This window comes from Cydia splendana, chromosome 1, assembly GCF_910591565.1.
Source record: "Cydia splendana chromosome 1, ilCydSple1.2, whole genome shotgun sequence".
NCBI lineage: Eukaryota > Metazoa > Arthropoda > Insecta > Lepidoptera > Tortricidae > Cydia > Cydia splendana.
The window spans coordinates 31,495,504-31,502,604 of record NC_085960.1 but is presented as its reverse complement, the minus strand read 5'-3'; the positions used below and the strand labels follow the sequence as shown (position 1 = coordinate 31,502,604).

The following is a 7,101-nucleotide window of genomic DNA, read 5'->3' as shown; positions in this document are numbered from 1 at the left end:
CACGTCTACATAAATAAAAGGTCATTGGTACCTACTAGTAAAATGGTTCAACTATGGAGGTTTAATAGTATAATATAGTATGTTTAATAGTATTAAGTTGTAGTATTTAGTATTGTTGCTTTCTATACACTTAATAGTCGTTTATGAGCCTGATACATTTTAAATAACAAAACTTCCGTGAGACACAGACATGTACACAGTATTATGTATTGTGTTTTATTATGTGTGTATGTAACAGCAGCAGTAGAGTCTGTGCGGAAAGAGAAGAGTCGTGGAATGTGTGTGGGCCAATACATTCTACGACTCTTCTCTTTCCGCACAGGCTCGATGTGTATTATGTGAATAATATGTCAATATAATAAAACACATGTATATGCTACATAATAAAAGACATCAAAATACGCGTGTGGGTTTATCATAAAAACATCACACGGGAGCCTTAATGCCTGATTATTTACAGTTACATAGGCTTGTGTCGGTCATGAACGAAGAACTAACTGTTAAGTATGAAATCCCATAAAGGACCGAAAGGAACTAAATCTTTTTGTACGCTCTTTATCGGTCTTTAGGTCCTTTAGTTCAGTGGGATTGGTGAGAATGGTGAGCGCTTGGCACGAGTGAAACAGAAAATAAACTGAACGAAATGGTTCACAATGACGCTGGCACGTGTGTGAACGAGATAAAACAGCGACAAAGAGTCCTAAACCAAAAGTATGAAGGAAAATCAAATAATTGTTTTTATTGTGTCAAGTTTTTTAATGTTTAACCGTCATATAGTATCGTACAACTTAAATAATAATTCAGTTGCCAAAGATTTAAAAAAAAATACTGTAAAATCGATTCATATTCATTCCAGCTCTCAACGGCCGAACTGTCCTAAAGGAACTAAAGGACCGAACTAGTTCGTTTGACCGATTGACCGAGAGCGGAGCGCTCTCTGTAGTGACCGAGCAGGCACAAGCCTACAGTTACATACCCTATCTACACATATTATGATCTCTCAATGATGTGTTCCGGAACCGCATGCTATGACCGCCATTGCGACATCACACACTCAATAAAACGTCGTCTCGACTGATACTATGAAAAATGAGGCCAAATCAAATTTCCCTGTTTTTCGGAGATGTTGGAAATTGTACATTATTAAATCGATATCGACGTTATTACTACGCTAAAATAACATTTTCACAAATAAGAAACTTGTAAACAAAAGGGTTCATAGAGAGAGCATAAATATGACCTGTCCGTAATTTGCAGTTATTTAACACATTAGAGGGTATATGATAATTACGAAATTTGCCTCCTTGTCGCTCGAACATGCAAGAGCGATAGAGAGGCAATTAAATAGACTAATTGATTGAAGAAGGAAACAAAATCTCCAACGCGGGAGTGCGATCAGCCGGTACATTTTATTTGTTAAAATACCTAATAGGGAATATTACCCAAAACTCTGCGTAGAGGGCGTCACTAAGTCAATCATATGGCCTACCGTGAAACACGACAATCGAAAGTTCGGTTTCTGCCTCTCTATTACTCTTGCCTATTCGATCGATAGAGAGGCAGGTAAAGAAATTTCGATTTTCGCGTTTCGCGGTCGGTAGGCCACCTGTAAGCAAACCGCCGTGATGTATCAATATTATAGTGAAAACTTGTCAAAAAACTGTTTAAGGCCTAGTATGCATAAGTTACTCTATAGTTTACTAAACAAATTAGTGCTGCACTCTGGCGGCAGAACATTGCAGTAATACTCCATATTATAATCTATAGCTGGTCAAGCAGATCTTGTCAGTAGAAAAAGGCGGCAAATTTGAAAAATGTAGGCGCGAAGGGATATTGTCTCATAGAAAATTTGAATTTCGCGCCTTTTTCTACTGACAAGATTTGCTTGACCATCTATATATTTCTAAATCATACATGTTTATTTATGTTTGTTATCATGAGTTCACAGTCAAAGGCAATGACAGAGATAGATACCTAATGTGTATGATATAATGTGACATTCGCAATGCGTTTCGCATATTTACATCTTAAGGGCACGATTAACTTGGACCATATTATTAGCGTTCTTTAAATTTTATACTATTATAGTTTAGCCCAGGACTGTCTCATTTCAAATAAAGTCCGATAGAATCATACTGTCTTTGTTTTATGCTAGTACGAGTCGAGTACTAACACCCAAAAGAAAGGGATGAGTATAGTTTTCTTTGTTGTTACTGAGTCAGAAGTTGGTATGGTTATGATGTGATGATGAAGTGGCAATGGTTAAGTATCATAACATTCATAAGATGATATATAACCTACATCAATTATTTGTCGTCTAATTTATGATATATCATCATCTAATTTATGACAAACACTGTCAAATTACCATTCTGTAAATCTTGAAGTTTACCTAACAAAGTATTTTTAATTTTTTAACTAAATAATCAAACATGAATCAAAAATTATGCTTAATAATCTTCTTAGAAATAAATTATATTAATTCTGCACATGGTGTTTGCACCCTTAACGATGGATCCACAGTGAGTACTTCGTAATATGTATAAACAAATTCTATATTGGTCTCAATGTGTTCACTTATCTAAAATAAGATACTCGTAGTTTTCCGTGAGCTGTTCGAGTAAGTACAATTATTTAAAGTTAGTTTCTTTCGCGTCGGTGCCTACTGAAGTTAAGTTATACCTAAGGTCAATGTGGCGGAGACCAGCATATTATTGCTGTGAAGACCGTCATAGTGCAAAAACTGTTGTATTTATTTGGATACATACTTGGCTCAGACACAGTCAGAAAGGACGAGCTTCACTCCTTTTGCTCTACCGATCTTCTGTTCAGTGGAGTATGCGCATAAACGAGTTAAAAGTGACGAAAGAGCTTGTAGATGGTGTTCCCTTATCAGATGGTCTTCTCCACATATACCTTATCGTGTCAGTTACTTACAGTGTTTTTGTACAGTCCGAACAAGTTTTCCGTGCATTTTCGAGCTGAAGAAGCGGGAGGGGATTAGCCGCAGAAGCCCCATGCGTGGGAGTGTGGGAGCTGGGCTTCCTTAAAATTCCTCTAAGTTTGTGTGCAAAGTGCTCCTGAATAACAAGTAAGTAAAAACTATATTTACTGTATTGTGGATAAACTGGCGGACCAAACTAACTCTGCGTGCCATTTGCAATGTCAAAGTGGCGATGTCCTTCAGTAACGTTAATTATTTATGAAAATATGATGTTTATAATGACACTCCTCACTTTGTTTTGCTCAAATCACAGTGTTTTGGAGCACAGCTAGCTTAGAATAGACACTTCAAAAAATTAATTAAAAATGGTACTTTTTAGGGTAGACAGACAGACGGACAGTAGAGTCTTAGTAATAGGGTCCCGTTTTTACCCTTTGGGTATGGAACCCTAAAAACTGTCTTCATCTATGACCGACCTATTTATATTATAGTAAAACGCCGTAATATTGCATCATTATTTTGTTCTTTTATCATAAATCCGCGCCCCCAGACGTATTTGCAGAGCAAAGCTGCTTATCGCGGTTTCCAGTCCAACTACTGCGTTGCCGTGGCAACGCGGCAGGCGTAAGAAGGCTTGTTTATCTACTTAAGACTGTGCCACAGGTTCTGTTCTTCTATAAATCTATAGTACCTAAACGGGAAATAAACAAAAAGATCTTGTAGCTATGTTGATTAGGCGTACGATTATTATCGATCGAATTGATGTTGTGGATTCGAGTCCAGGCTCTAGTTCTCGCGCCCCTTATAACGGTTAGAAGTTAGAACGGAAACGACGTTTAAAGGTACCTATCATATTTATAAAGGTGTTCCCAAGGAAAATTAAAACTTATTTTTCGTATTATTAGTTATTTCAAAAAGTGTCAAAATTTAAATATATTTATTAAAGTCATGAGAATTACGCTTTAAATGTTTTAAATTCAAAGATTTAAAAAAAATACTTGGCACAAAAGCGTTGTCACTGAAAACGTATATATCTCTTCAGCGTCTACAATATACCTACTTGAGTGCAGCAACTTGGGTCACTTTTAAAATTTAATAACCAAACGTACATTTGTATGCCAGTTATAATCCCGTTTCCATAATGGGTCATCTACTTAGCATATTAGTAAAATCATATAACATTTCTTCTAACAAACTATGCTACATATTACTACTAGTATTGTCGCCTGACTGATAGGATAACAAAAGTTGATCCACCCACTTATCATTTGTCTATTAATCCCTTCCCGCTAACTACGTAATTTGCATCAATTTTATTTCAAACCTGTCGCCAGACGGATTTAAACTTTCATCCTCGCTTTAAAACATAATCCGTGCTCTAAAACCCGTGTCCGCTTAGAACTATTGCAAAATATTAGCATAGTGAGTTTCCCGGCGCGCGGGTGCTGAGGCGATGGTGGGGGGAGGGGGGAGGGGTGACGGGGATGTAAACAGAAAAGTTGAGCGCGGCAGTCACGTGGTGCGCGCCGGGGGCGCATCACTCTTAAGGGTTGTAACCAACCGGACCAAGGCACGCGGTAAACATCAAATAACACTTTAGATTTCAAACTGACGAAGCTTTGTTTAACAATTATGAAAGTATTATTGGCCAAATATTTAAATAACAGATACAAATTGATTTGATTTTTTTTAATTAAAAAGATACATAAAAAAAACGTCAACAAAGCACTGAAACTTTTAAAGTGAAGTGGAATAAAAATGTTTACAAAGCTCAAAAAATAAGAAGAGAAATAATCTAGAATTTCGTAACAAACAAAAAGTATAAACAAGTATTTTAAAAAGTAAACAAAGTACCAAAGTGAATAAAACCTTAAGAGTGATGTCTCCCGGATGACAGTGAACACTATAGGAATACATTTCATTAAATATATCATTAGATTAAATGTTCACGTATTGAATTAGAGTAATTGTATATAATACAACAACAACTCTAAAGAATATCAATACAAAACATATCAACAAATCACATATCTATTCATAAGTATTGTTAGTTAACGTTGTATAAGTAGGTAACTTAACAATAACATATCTTCACTAATATCGGTGTCTATGATATTTAAGTGTAAGGTGTACATTTCTGAAGCTGATTTGGCATTGGTAAGTTAAATTACAATTCATAATTTTATTTTATTCCTGTTTTGTCATTGGTTTGTTATCATTTGTGGGGTTGATTCTTGTTACTGAATTAACTTTATTTGGATTTATGTTATTTAACTTAAAAAAAAGTGCATGTTTTTTAACTATCCTGTTATCAATTCATGTGCTAATGATGACATATTGTCGTAACATACTTACATATCTTTCTTTTTTCTGTACTTGCGATTACTATGGGTAGGGTACTTGGAATCTACTAGAAAAGCCAATTTAAAGATTTTTTTCAAATATGTTACGTGTTAAATAATAAATAACTAAAATTATAGGTTGCCTCAACTCTTAATATTATAAATTGAAATGGGTCTATTTTCACCTTTTCGCTAAAGGAGATCCATATCTATATTATTTTAGGTAGGTATAACATATCCAAATTACAAAGGCATGGTTACTTTGGTTAAAAAAAGTTTTACTATTATAAACTTCTAGGTATAAACTCAAATATGAGCAAAAAATTTATTGAGTCGGGCTGTTTTACCGTAGGCGGCTAGCCTGACCCTTTATTTAGAAAAAATGCAGATTAATTAACAGATACCTATAAGAAAAAAATGTATTGCTAGCCCTTTGAAATATTATCAGCCAGTCGTATCAGGCATTGTTTGTTGTTGTTATTGTCGAATTTATTTTACTTTGTTTGTTGGTAATGAATGTATCTCTTATCATAATAATGTAAAGCCTGGCCATTAATATATGATCATGCGCCATGTTGCGGAATTTCATTGGAACTAATTTCTTACACTGGCAATAATTTTAATGATAGGTTGTCATTGTCACTGTTGTCAGTGTCATTGTGGCGGTTTACTTGAATAATACTTAAGTGTTGAATATTAAATAATAAATGACAAAAAATGGCCAAAACTATACATAATCAAGAGCGAAACATTGTAAATAATGTAAATAATAAACTGCTGGAAAAGAACCGTTCTGTAAATTAAACTATTTCGCTGCTATCAGAGCTGACAGGTAAACAAATCAAAATGTCATTATAGTCTGGTTATTACGACTTGGTTATTGTAGTGTTATGTTATACATAAGCGAGGAAATACTTAAGTACAGTAACAAAGATGTGTTTGAAAAATATTTACTATGGGCAAAGATATACATAACATAGATTTTCATTTTTAGTTTTAATCTTGTTGACAATGTAGCAGGCCCTATGTAAGGTAATTTTGACCAATGTGTGACGCGTAAGAAAATACATGAATTTTATACGGTAAAAACCGACACTAAAAAAATGTGAACACCGAATATTTGGATACTGATTATGATTAGAGTGAGTAAAAGTATGTATGTCAAAATAACGAGTTGCTAATCCACATTGTTCAGACTATACTGAACTGTTGCCATATAAATGAGAATAATAGCGCCCTCTTGACAATGATCATATATTACTGGTCAGGCTTTATCAGCATCGTAAAACAAAAAAAGGCATTAAGAAAAAGTGTTGGTGCTTGCGGAAATTAGGCGTAAAAAGGATATGCATTAATAATAATTAGGTGCTTAATTAAATTTGAGTCGAGCCAAACTAGTAATGAACGATTATGAAATTATATATCAACTATCTACTAAAACTCTTTATAAATCTGTGAAAAGTTTTTTGCCGTTGGCATTAATATGGGTTAACTATTATTATACATAGTTAGTGTTAGACCAAGCTAACTATAGATAGACAGACTTGGCAAGCGACCGAGTGTGGAAGTGTCGTACCATAAACATGAAATTTCTTTGAAAACATGATGTTAGGAAATTAGGGCCGATTTTTATTTAGTTGTCGATTTTTTGTTCGTTAGATTTCGATAAAATTTGGTTGATTTGAAGAGAATTCGAACGGAGAGAATGCGAATTTAATACGAAATCACAACTTGCACAAAAAAATTCTTTTGAGTTACAAAAATTCCATACGTGTCCATAATTCAGAGAAAGATTTTTTGCACACACGGTTTTTC

The 7,101-nt window shown here is 34.5% G+C and overlaps 1 protein-coding gene across 2 annotated transcripts in view; it reads left to right on the top strand.

The window, feature by feature from the left end:
* Positions 1 to 2,956: 2,956 nt before the first annotated feature.
* Positions 2,957 to 7,101, top strand: part of LOC134793253 (vesicular glutamate transporter 1) — a 79,130-nt gene continuing 74,985 nt past the window's right edge. The window contains exon 1 of one of the 2 annotated variants that reach the window (XM_063764836.1): positions 2,957 to 3,091. The gene's annotated coding sequence lies outside the window, so the exon portion shown is untranslated. Of the gene's footprint in view, positions 3,092 to 4,860; positions 5,102 to 7,101 lie in introns of those variants that run through there. The other variant, XM_063764821.1, reaches the window with a different exon arrangement.